The 13324-nt window shown below is 45.1% G+C and overlaps 1 protein-coding gene across 4 annotated transcripts in view; it reads right to left on the bottom strand.

The window, feature by feature from the left end:
- The window catches only part of LOC115172243 (SAM and SH3 domain-containing protein 1), an 84192-nt gene that overhangs the window by 22917 nt on the left and 47951 nt on the right, over positions 1-13324 (bottom strand). Inside the window, exon 1 of one of the 4 annotated variants that reach the window (XM_029729483.1) lies at positions 11546-11741. The exons of the other annotated variants lie outside the window; for them this stretch is intronic. The gene's annotated coding sequence lies outside the window, so the exon portion shown is untranslated. Of the gene's footprint in view, positions 1-11545; positions 11742-13324 lie in introns of those variants that run through there. 4 annotated transcript variants of the gene reach the window in all.

Raw genomic sequence — 13324 nt, 5'->3', positions numbered from 1 at the left:
GATAATTTCTCTACCATAAGCCGCCTCCAACATTGTTTCAGAGAATTTGGTAGTATGACCAACCGGCCTCACAATCGCAGACCACGTGTAACCATGCCAGCCCAGGACCTCCACATCCGGCTTCTTCACCTGCGGAATCGTCTGAGACCAGCCACCCAGACAGCTGATTAAACTGTGGATTTGCACAACCGAAGAATTTCTGCAAAAACTGTCAGAAACCATCTCAGGAAAGCACATCTGCATGCTCATCATCCTCACCAAGGTCTTAACCTGACTGCAGTTTGGCGTCGTAATCAACTTCAGTGGGCAAACGCTCATCTTCGACGGCCACTGGCACGCTACAGAAGTGTGCTCTTTTCGGATGAATCGCCGTTTCAACTATACCGGGTAGATGGCGTATATGGCATCACACCAAATACTGACAGGTTTTCTGATCCACGCCCCTACCTTTTATTTTAAGGTATCTGTGACCAACAGATGCATATTTGTATTCCCAGTCATGTGAAATCCATAGATTAGGGCCTGTTGAATTTATTTCAACTGAATGATTTCCATACTAACTACGAAATTGTTGCATGTTGCGTTTACATTTTTGTTCAGTGTAATAACCATGTGTCAATGACTTTGTAATCGAATTGGCATTATAGTCTATCTGTCACGTCCTGACCAGTAGAGGGTGTAGTTGGGTCAGGACGTGGCAGAAGAGTCTGTGTTTGTTGTTTCATTTATTTTGGCCGTGTGACTTCCAATCAGGCACAGCTGTAGAGGGTTGTGGCTGATTGGGAGTCACACATAAGTGGCCTACTTTGCCTTTTGGGGTTGTGGGGAATTGTTGTGTGCACTGCGTTTGTTCGAGCCTGCCACACTGTTGCGGTTGTGAGTATTGTTTGTTGTTTTGTATGTTTCAAGTGGATGCTCTACTCCTTTTTTTTTAACATTAAAAATATGAGTATCCACACTTCCGCTGCGCCTTGGTCCTCTTACACTGAAGAAAACCGTGACAGAATTCCCCACCAACACACGACCAAGCAGCGGAAGAAGGCTGGCGAGGTAAGGGAGACCGAGAGGCACCCCCAATAAATTTTTAGGGGGGGCACAAGGGGAGTGTTGCGGGGCAAGAATGGAGCCCCAGGCCAGCTCCCCGCACTAGCATGGAGGTGCGTGGTCACAATCGGGTACGCCCAGTACCAGCACCACGCACCAGGCTTCAAGTGCGTGAACCCAGGCTCGCCAGTCAACAGTCGTCAGAGCGGCCCGCCAGTCAACCGTCGTCAGAGCTGCCCGCCAGTCAACCGTCGTCAGAGCTGCCCGCCAGTCAACCGTCGTCAGAGCTGCCCGCCAGTCAACCGTCGTCAGAGCTGCCCGCCAGTCAACCGTCGTCAGAGCTGCCCGCCAGTCAACCGTCGTCAGAGCTGCCCGCCAGTCAACCGTCGCCAGAGAGGTCAGACTGCGCCGAACTGCCGGAGTGGCCAGACTGCGCCGAACTGCCGGAGTGGCCAGACTGCGCCGAACCGCCGGAGTGGCCAGACTGCCCCGAACCGCCGGAGTGGCCAGACTGCCCCGAACCGCCGGAGTGGCCAGACTGCCCCGAACCGCCGGAGTGGCCAGACTGCCCCGAACTGCCGGAGTGGCCAGACTGCCCCGAACTGCCGGAGTGGCCAGACTGCCCCGAACTGCCGGAGTGGCCAGACTGCCCCGAACTGCCGGAGTGGCCAGACTGCCCCGGACTGCCCCGAGTTGCCGGACTGCCCAGACTGCCCCGAGTTGCCGGACTGCCCAGACTGTCCCGAGTTGCCGGACTGCCCAGACTGTCCCGAGTTGCCGGACTGCCCAGACTGTCCCGAGTTGCCGGACTGCCCAGACTGTCCCGAGTTGCCGGACTGCCCAGACTGTCCCGAGTTGCCAGACTGTCCCGAGTTGCCAGACTGTCCCGAGTTGCCAGACTGCCCCGAGTTGCCAGACTGCCCCGAGTTGCCAGACTGCCCCGAGTTGCCGGACTGCCCAGACTGTCCCGAGTTGCCGGACTGCCCAGACTGTCCCGAGTTGCCGGACTGCCCAGACTGTCCCGAGTTGCCGGACTGCCCAGACTGCCCCGAGTTGCCGGACTGCCCAGACTGTCCCGAGTTGCCGGACTGCCCAGACTGTCCCGAGTTGCCGGACTGCCCAGACTGTCCCGAGTTGCCGGACTGCCCAGACTGTCCCGAGTTGCCGGACTGCCCAGACTGTCCCGAGTTGCCAGACTGCCCCGAGTTGCCAGACTGCCCCGAGTTGCCAGACTGCCCAGACTGCCGAGTTGCCAGACTGCCCCGAGTTGCCAGACTGCCCCGAGCTGCCAGACTGCCCCGAGCTGCCAGACTGCCCCGAACTGCCAGAGTGGCCCGAACTGCCAGAGTGGCCCGAACTGCCGGGAAAGGCCAGAACCGGAGCCACCTCCTGATATAGGTGGGTTGGGGAGGGGGGGTGTAGCACAGTGCCGTCGTTGACGGCAGCCACCCTCCCTTCCCTCCCTTTAGTAGAGGGGAATTTTTGTTTTGTTGTTTGGGGTTGTTGTTTTTGTTTTGTTTTAAAAGGTGCTTCCGGGGTTAGCACCTTTAAGGGGGGGGTACTGTCACGTCCTGACCAGTAGAGGGTGTAGTTGGGTCAGGACGTGGCAGAAGAGTCTGTGTTTGTTGTTTCATTTATTTTGGCCGTGTGACTTCCAATCAGGCACAGCTGTAGAGGGTTGTGGCTGATTGGGAGTCACACATAAGTGGCCTACTTTGCCTTTTGGGGTTGTGGGGAATTGTTGTGTGCACTGCGTTTGTTTGAGCCTGCCACACTGTTGCGGTTGTGAGTGTTGTTTTGTATGTTTCAAGTGGATGCTCTACTCCTTTTTTTGAACATTAAAAATATGAGTATCCACACTTCCGCTGCGCCTTGGTCCTCTTACACTGAAGAAAACCGTGACACTATCGTTACGCTTACACTGCATAACAGGGACTAGGACATGGCATCATTGACAGAGACTATGCTGCTGAATCACATTTTGATACCCCCATATCAATACTGCCACTTCTTCCAAATGGCACCCTATTCCCTTAATACAGCTCAAGTCGGAAGTTTACATACACTTAGGTTGGAGTCATTAAAACTCGTTTTTCAACCACCCCACAAATGTCTTGTTAACAAACTATAGTTTTGGAAAGTCGGTTAGGGCATCTACTTTGTGCATGACAAGTAATTTTTCCAACAATTGTTTAGACAGATTATTTCACTTGTAATTCACTGTATCACAATTCCACTTGGTCAGAAGTTTACATACACTAAGTTGACTGTGCCTTTAAACAGCTTGGAAAATTCCATGGCTTTAGAAGCTTCTGATTGACTCAAATGATGTCAATTAGCCTATTGGAGGTGTACCTGTGGATGTATTTCAAGACCTACCTTCAAACTCAGTGCCTCTTTGCTTGACATCATAGGAATATCAAAAGAAATCAGCCAAGACCTCAGAAAATAAATTGTAGACCTCCACAAGTCTGGTTCATCCTTGGGAGCAATTTCCAAACGTCTGAAGGTACCACGTTCATCTGTACAAACAATAGTACGCAAGTATAAACACCATGGGACCACGCAGCCATCATACCGCTCAGGAAGGAGACGCGTTCTGTCTCCTAGAGATGAACGTACTTGGGCACGAAAAGTGCAAATCAATCCCAGAACATCAGCAAAGGACTTTTTGAAGATGCTGGAGGAAACGGGTACAAAAGTATCTATATCCACAGTAAAACGAGTCCTATATTGACATAACCTGAAAGTCCGCTTAGTAAGGAAGAAGCCACTGCTCCAAACCTGCCATAAAAAATGTGCAGTTTGCAACTGTACATGGGGACAAAGATTGTACTTTTTGGAGAAATGTCCTCTGGTCTGATGAAACAAAAATAGAACTGTTTGACCATAATGACCATCGTCATGTTTGGAGGAAAAAGGGGGAGCCGAAGAACACCATCCGAACCATGAAGCACGGGGGTGGCAGCATCGTGTTGTGGGGGTACTTTGCTGCAGGAGGAACTGGTGCACTTCATAAAATAGATGGCATCATGAGGATGGAAAATTGTGGATATATTGAAGCAACATCTCAAGACATCAGTCAGGAAGTTGAAGCTTGGTCGCAAATGGGTCTTCCAAATGGACAATGACCCCAAGCATACTTCCAAAAGTTGTGGCGAAATTGCTTAAGGACAACAAAGTCAAGGTATTGGAGTGGCCATCACAAAGCCCTGACCTCAATCCCATGGAAAATGTGTGGGCAGAACTGAAAAGGCGTGTGCGAGCAAGGAGGCCTACAAACCTGACTCAGTTACACCAGCTCTGTCAGGAGGAATGGGCCAAAATTCACCCAAGTTATTGTGGGAAGCTTGTGGAAGGCTACCCGAAACATTTCACCCAAGTTAAGAAATTTAAAGGAAATGCTACCAAATACACTCAATTAGTATGTAAACTTCTGACCCACTGGGAATGTGATGAAAGAAATAAAAGCTACTATTATTCTGACATTTCACATTCTTAAAATAAAACATTTGTGGAGTTTCCCCCATTCTTCTCTGCAGATCCTCCCAAGCTCTGTCAGGTTTGATGGGGAGCGTTGCTGCCGAGCTATTTTCAGGTCTCTCCAGGGATGTTAGATCGGGTTCAAGTCTGGGCTCTGTCTGGGCCACTCAAGGACATTCAGAGACTTGTCCCAAACCCACCGTCTTGGCTGTGTGCTTAGGGTCATTGTCCTGTTGGAATGTGAACCTTCGCACTAGTCAGATCCTGAACGCTCTGGAGCAAGTTTTCATCAAGGATCTCTGTACTTTGCTCCGTTCATCGTTCCCTCGATCCTGACTAGTCTCCCAGTCCCTGCCGCTGAAAAACATCCCCACAGCATGATGCTGCCACCATCATGCTTCACAGTAGGGATGGTGCCATGTTTCCCCCAGACGTGACACTTGGAATTCAGGCCAAAGAGTTCAATCTTGGTTTCATCAGACCAGAGAATCTAGTTTCTCATGGTCAAAGACTTTTAAGTGCCCTTTGGCAAACTCCAAGCTGGCTGTCATGTGCCTTTTACTGAGGAGTGGCTTCTGTCTGGCCACTCTACCATAAAGGCCTGATTGGTGGAGTGCTGCAGAGATGGTTGTCCTTCTGGAAGGTTCTCTCATCTCCACAGAGGAACTCTGGCAGAGTGACCAATGGGTTCTTGGTCACCTCCCTGACCAATTTGGCTGGGCGGCCAGCTCTAGGAAGAGTCTTGGTGGTCCAAACTTCTTCCATTTAAGAATGATGGAGGCCATTGTTTTCTTGGGGACCTTCAATGTGACAGATGATCAATGGAAACAGGATGCACCTGAGCTCAATTTCAAGTCTCATAATAAAGGGTCTGAATACTTGTCTAAATAAGGCTTTTATTTGTATACATTTCTAGAAATCTATATTTGCTTTGTCATTATGAGGTATTGTGTGCAGATTGGTGAGAAAAAAATATATTTAATCAATTTTAGAATGAGTCTAAAGTAACAAAATGTGGAAAAAGTTAAGTGGTCTGAATACTTTCTGAATGCTAAACAAGACTGCTAAATGACTAATCAAATGGCTACTTGGACTACCACCTGCATCATCCCTTTTTTTCAACTAACTCTCTCGCACTGACTATGCACACACAAAGGACTCTACCCACACACTCACTACATTCTGTATGCCCACACTCACATAACATGTGCACACATGCATACTGACGCCACACACACACACACACACACACACACACACACACACACACACACACACAGCTCCTACTGCTCCACATGTTGCTGCTACACCTAAGTCTATTATCTATCCTGTTGCCTAGTCACTTTATCCCTACATATATGTACTTAGCTACCTCAATTACATCATACCCCTGCCCATCGACTTTGTACTGGTACTCTGTATATAGCCATGTTATTTTTATTCATTATTGTTATTCACTGTGTATTTATTCCTCGTGTCACTATTTTTTATATAATTGCTTAAAATCTTTAGCTCTGCATTGTTGGAAAAGGACACAAGTAAGCATTTCACCGTCGGTTGTTCATGAAGCATGTGACAAATACAGTTTTAGATCTTTGAAAACTTGTGAGCAGCAGCGCATTTATGAGCTCATCCAATGTAGGTTGGGGGGGGGATATAGGCTACTGAATATAGCCTATTCACATCGCAGTTAGAGCGGCTATTGTTTCCTCTCGCATGTTAGAAGACCAAAGCGAAAGTAATATGATTGGTACACACAAGTGATGCTTCATGATAATCACAGATGGATTTAACTTGTGCATTTTTGTCCAATAAACACATTTTGTCCAATAAACGTTGGATGTATCAAATAATCGAACTCGGATTCAAACTGTAGCTCAAAACTGAAAATGCCCTTTGATTTAATACTTCATGCAGTTAGCTGTGGTTCCTAACTGTACTGTAAGTAGGCTACAGTATGTCCTCTTTAGCCTGATATATCACATGACAGGGGTTGTTGTGAGCACTTAGAATGAGGCTATTACTGTCATCAGTCAGAACAGAGAAATAAACACTATCCCATTATTTGCCCTGTCTCGTCAGACTACAGGCTTCCAGTACAAACACACAGGCAGTCAACTGGATTGACAAAGTTAAAATGTTATTCATCCCAACCACATAAAGCATGCAGACACATTTAAGGGGTGATATAAACACATGATTGGGGTCAATTCCATTCCAATTCATCCGTTTTAAATTCCTGAATTGAAATGGAATTTACCAACCCTACAACTAGATAAAGTATAAAGACTACATAAATAAATCTGAAGATACTAAAATCTGTTTATGAAATCTTATGAGTTCATTTAAAAAAGGGTATTCATCCCTCACACCACTCCCTTGTGTGTATGCAAATGTGTCTACACTTTGCCACAACCTTAGATCTAAACTCAGAAAATATTAATGTTACTTTTAATTTAAAAAAAGGGGGAATTTCAAGGGGTTTGCATGCTAATAGTTTGCCACAAACAGTAGTGATGGGTGAACAAATAAATATTAGTTACATATCGGGATGTTATTTTTTATGATATATTGTATTGACAAAACTCCTTCATAGCTTGTTCTCCGTCCTTATAAACAGGGAGCCAATTTGTTTTCAGCACTTTTACTTCCATGACTGATCAAAATGTGTTCTCATGGCTCTCTTGTACCTCTGCAGCAGACATATGGTGAGCAATATGTTTGGAACATCGAATTGCAGTACATATCGGCACCTAAGTATCGTAATAATATCGTATCGTGAGGGCCTTGGTAATTCAAAACCCTCCCGTACAGTCCTGTGTTGTGACTACCAATACTGTAGGATGACTTGTCTCCTTCTCGTGGTATGGTACTGTGTGACTGACTGGCTCAACAGTCCAGAAAAGAGAACCATTCATTGATTTGCTTAAATGACATGATGCCATGAGGTCAGAAACAGCCTGAAATCCAACTGAGTCCCAAATGGGACCCTATAATGGCCCATAAGGCTCTGGTCAAAAATAATGCACTATATAGGGAATAAGGTGCCATTTGGGACGCAGTGCTTTTCTTTTCAACAGTTGAGTTGAGGAATGAATGAATAGGCTGTGGTCCAGTGAGAGACATAGTACTGTGAGATCACAGACTGATCGCCACTGCATGCTTCTTATAACCAGTCCATTGTGGTCTGACCACATTATATCTCATGTCCCCCAGTGCTTATTTGGCATGGTATGCATGTTTCTGTTCAAAACAACATGTCCTACATCATCATAGCTAGTATACAGTACCAATCCAAATTTGACACACCAGGGTTTTTCTTTATTTGTACTATTTTCTACATTGTAGAATAATAGTGAAGACATCAATACTATGAAATAACACATGGAATCATGTAGTAACCAAACAAAGTGTTAAACAAATCAAAATATATTTTATATTTGAGATTCTTCAAAGTAGCCACCCTTTCCACACTCTTGGAATTCTCTGAACCAGCTTCATGAGGTAGTCACCTGGAATGCATTTCAATTAACAAGTGCGCCTTGTTAAAAGTTAATTTGTGGAATTTCTTTCCTTCTTAATGCGTTTGAGCCAATCAGTTGTGTTGTGACAAGGTAGGGTTGGTATACAGAAGGTGGTCCTTTACCAATTAGGGCTAAGTCCATATTATGGCAAGAACAGCTAAAATAATAAAATGCCAGTCCATCATTACTTTAAGACATGAAGGTCAGTCAATGCGGAAAATGTCAAGAACTTTGAAAGTTTATTCAAGTGCAGTCGCAAAAACCATCAAGCGCTATGATAAAACTGGCTCTCATGAGGACCGCCACAGGAAAGGAAAACCCAGAGTTGCCTCTGCTGCAGAGAATATGTTCATTAGAGTAACCAGCCTCAGAAAATGCAGGCCAAATAAATTCTTCACAGAGCTCAAGTAACAGACATCTCAACAACTGGTCAGAGGAGACTGTGTGAATCAGGCCTTCATGGTCGAATTGCTGCAAAGAAACCACAACTAAAAAGGACACCAATAAGAAGAAGAAGAGACTTGCTTGGGCCAAGAAACACGAGCAATTGACATAGGCCGTCGGGAAATCTGTCCTTTGGTCTGATGAGTCCAAATTTGAGACGCAGAGTATGTTAACGGATGAGCTCCGCATGTGTAGTTCCCACCGTGAAGCATGGAGGTGGTGTGATGGTGCTTTGCTGGTGACACTGTCGTGATTTATCTCGAATTCAAGGCACACTTAACCAGCAGTGATACGCCATCCCATCTGGTTTGCACTTAGTGGGACTGTCATTTGTTTTTCAACTGGACAATGACCCAACACACCTCCAGGCTGTGTAAGGACTATTTGACCAAGAAGGAGGGTGATGGAGTGCTGCATCAGATGACCTGGCCTCCACAATCACCCGACCTCAACCCAATTGAAATGGTCTGGGATGAGTTGGACCGCAGTGAAGGAAAAGCAGCCATCAAGTGTTCAGCATATATGTGGGAACTCCTTCAAGACTGTTGGAAAAGCATTCCTCATGAAGCTGGTTGAAACAATGCCAAGAGTGTGCAAAGCTGTCAAGGCAAAGGGTGGCTACTACATGATTCCATATGTGTTAATTTATAGTTTTGATGTCTCCACTATTATTCTACAATGTAGGAAATAGTAAAAAGTAAAAGAAAAACCCTTGAATGAGTGTGTCCAAACTTTTGACTGGTACTGTACTATATGGTCCCGTGTGGCTCAGTTAGTGGAGAATGTGAGTTCGATCCCCACAGGGGACCAGTATGAAAATGTATGCCCTCAAATGTATGTCGCTCTGGATAAGTGTCTGCTAAAACGTATTAAAAAAAAAATAACTGTCTAGATGTCTTCACTTCTTACATTATGCTCTTGTGAATGTAACATTCATGGTTATATTTCCCATTCAAGATCATGCTAAATACTTTGTTTTGTATACAACAGTCTGATGCTTGTCAGTCAGAGAGTAGAAGGAAAGCCATAACATGGCACCTTTGTTATGACACTCAGACAAACAGTAGGCCAGTATGGATGGGTTGCAAACGCCCTGTGCGTGTCCTGACAGGTGGAATCCCAATAGAAAACGACCTAACAGCAGCATCAGGGCTTCCTTACATCTCTAAACTAAACTCTCTTCATAACAAAGCCGTAATTGAGGCAGCCCCTTGTAACAGGGTCTCATCAGATCAGAGGAGTTAAAAGGAGAACGTTGGTGTCACGTTACCGGCTGACAACGATTGGATATGGAACATCTCTGTGAAGACAATTGATCTTCCTTGACTCGTGTCCTGAGGGTAGGTGTTATGGTAGATGCCAGTAAGAGCCGAGATAGGTGATATTTTAATGAGATAGAGGCAGACAGAGAGAAAGTGAGGGGTTGTCCAGACGACAGGAAGATAAAGAACAGTTATGAGTTGAATGTAACAGTATGCCAGTGGAAAGGAGGACTGTAGCTAGGGGACCCAACTGTGAATTGTAGCCAATTCATTTGCAGTAATTTTGTTACTGATTTTCTGAAATGTTGTTAACAATTTGGTAACAGAATTTCATGTGTTTTAATCCCTTAATAATTTACAAGTGATGATATTAGTTGACAGGGGTCTTTACTTCAACATTTCTGTGTTTTGATGAATTTCTAATACCTTTAGACTTTTTTTGGTTGATGTTTTCTAAAAAGACCCCTTTTTCATCTGTTTGAACAGAAATCAAAGCCTTTGCGTATCCCTAATATTTAGGCTATACAATGGTTGAAAAAATGTGTATATATACACACACTCTACCGGTCAAAAGTTTTAGAACACCTGCTTATTTGAGCTGTTCTTGACACAATATGGACTTGGTATTTTACCAAATAGGGCTATCTTCTGTATACCACCCCTACCTTGTCACAACACAACTGATTGGCTCAAACGCATTAAGGAGGAAGGAAATTCCACAAATGAACTTTTAACAAGGCACGCCTGTTAATTGAAATGCATTACAGGTGACTACCTCATGAAACTGGTTGAAAAAATGCCAGGAGTGTGCAAAGCTGTCATCAAGGCAAATGGTGACTATTTGAAGAATCTGAAATATATTTTGATTTGTTTAAAACCTTTCTGGTTACTACATGATTCCATATGTGTTATTTCATAGAGTTGATGTCTTCACTATTATTCTACAATGTAGAAAACAGTACAAATAAAGAAAAACCCTTGAATGAGTGCAGTAGGTGTTCTAAAAACTTTGACCGGTAGTGTATGCCTTAAATTTCTCAAAAATAGACTCTTAGCTTTCGTTTGACTCCAGATTTGACAAGCGCCTATGAACGTCACATGTTGGTGCTCATGGGTCCTTTTAGATGGAAAATGACCCTATGCACAAGGGCAAATTTAATTTCAACAGAACATTTTACAAAAAACATTTACTTGAAGAGCAGTGCAGATGCAAAGTTTGGTAACAGAATGACGGTTTGTGCTGTTGATGCCGTCATTCCGTTACCAAACTTTGCATCTGCATTGTTCAAGAAAACGTATTTTTGTAAAAATGTTCAGTGGAAATTGTTAAAAGTCGCACTTGTGCACAGACTTGTATAGTTTGTTTAACTTTTTTGTTTGGCATACATTTTACCGCATCCCTCGGTTACCGTATAATTCTCCATTTCCCTTTGTGTCATGTATCAACACAGTCTAATAACAGGGGACTGGGTCATACCCTACATCACAGCTATCATGTATACCACAACACAGTCTTTGAGCAGGGTCATACACACCATACACAACTTGGGGAAACAGGACGAGATTAAGGTAAGGAACCACAGATAGAGCAAATAAAAAAGATGAGCTCAAACTTCTCCACAGCCATTAAAGAAGTATACATCATTAAAGAACTTCATGACTTTATCCTAGTTAAACTTAACTTCCAATTGTATCTGCAAAAACCTAACAAAAAAAAACTTATTTTCCAGTTGAGAGAAAGAGAGAGTAAATGGGAAAAGAAAAGAGATCCTTAAATTCTAAACTCACCACAAGTTGGCAGCCTGTTTATTATGTTCTCCAGTTGTGCTACACAGCTGGAACGACAGTCCGTCTCCTCTTTCTCTTTTCAAACTTGACTGAGTCACCCCACAGAACAGTCAGGGGAGAACAATGCAACTCAAAGAGCAGTGTCCAGCACACATAAAATATAGCCAGGGGACGACTACAGAATGACGCTGGAGCTGCAGTGAGGGTGGGGCTCCGTGTGTGTGGCTGCTGTAAGGAACGGGGTGGAGCTCGCTGCCCCAGCTGCAAGGACAGCACACTACCATACACACTGACTCACTGCTAGATAACATAAACCACTCTGAGTGTTAGGATATCTTTGGTGTGTAACAAGATCTCACGGTCTGGCACCGTCTGACTTCAGTATTCAACGTTTGTCGGGGGGGGGGGGGGGGGGGTGGGTCAAATTATATGTAGGCATTCATTCCGATTGGTTAAGGCTTAAAACAGAAACAACTTGACGGCTAAGTTTAGGCATTAATTCCAAATGATTAAGGTAAGGGTTAAGGTAAAATAAATAAGAGTGCCAAGCACTGGGATTGAACCTGTGATCCTCGGAGACGTAGCTCACGGCTTACACCCATCCACCATCCCTAGCAAGCCACGAGCTTACTTGATGGTAAGTGCTCACCTTTGCCCCTAGAGGCCAGTATTGAATACCTGAACGAATGTTGAATATTGCATTGGATCTGGAGTGACCTGGCTGGTGTGTATAACACATGTATCCTCCCGACAAACTTAACCACAAAAAGGTTATTCAAGCACGGATGAGGACTTTCTACCAGAAATATTTGACACTAAATGAGTATGGTGCAAAATGAACTTAGAAACAGCAGAAAAGGGGCAAGATATAGTGATGCTCATTCAACCCAACGTCTCACTGACCACCAGCAGAGGGCAGCAAAAGGCAACAACTAGCCCATCCAGAGATTCTCCCCTTCTTGGTTCACAGAGGGTGAAGGCGACTTGAGGGGAGATCAGGGGGCCAGGGTTCTGGTCTGGAAGGACGCGTTCCACTGTGCTCAGAGTACTTTTGGTACTGCAGTTTAGCTGGTTGAACCTTTATTTAACCTTTATTTAACTAGGCAAGTCAGTTAAGAACAAATTCTTATTTACAATGATGGCCTACACCGGCCAAAACCGGACGACGCTGGGCCCCGCCCTTTGGGACTCCCAATCATGGACGGTTGTGATACAGCCTAGATTCAAACCAGGGTGTCTGTAGTGACGTCTCTAGCACTGAGATGCAGTGCCTTAGACCGCTGCACCACTCAGGAGCTATGGCAGGGTAGCCAGGAACACAGTCATTAGATCGGTCCCAGAGATTATAGTGCAGGGGCAGATGGGGTGAGGCAGGTACGAGCTGCCTACACCCCCCACCACACACACACACGGCAACGCTAGGCAGCTTGTGCCAGAGGGCAGTTTTCCGCCTGGATACACAGTGCAGGGTGTCACCTCAGTGCACCGGGGATGGACGGGTGGAGGTATGCTGTCTGTCTGGGTCTGCCAGTTCCCCCTGAATATGATCATAAACTCCCCTGACTTCATCTGCACCGGGCTGGTAGGAGTCTGTTGACCTTAGCGATGAAGCCTTAGGAGCTCAGTCTGTTTGTAAAGGGGTACAAGAATGTCTTAAAACTTCTATTAAATACATTTGAAAAGACTGTGAAAGATGCAGATTGAGAGCAAGAAGACTTCCACATTAACCATTTTAGTGTGAGAGAGAGAGGTGCACAGTCTGTGGATGGCCCCCCCAAC

The sequence above is a fragment of the Salmo trutta genome, chromosome 33 (genome assembly GCF_901001165.1).
Source record: "Salmo trutta chromosome 33, fSalTru1.1, whole genome shotgun sequence".
Lineage (NCBI taxonomy): Eukaryota > Metazoa > Chordata > Actinopteri > Salmoniformes > Salmonidae > Salmo > Salmo trutta.
This window is presented reverse-complemented; position numbering and strand designations above follow the sequence as displayed.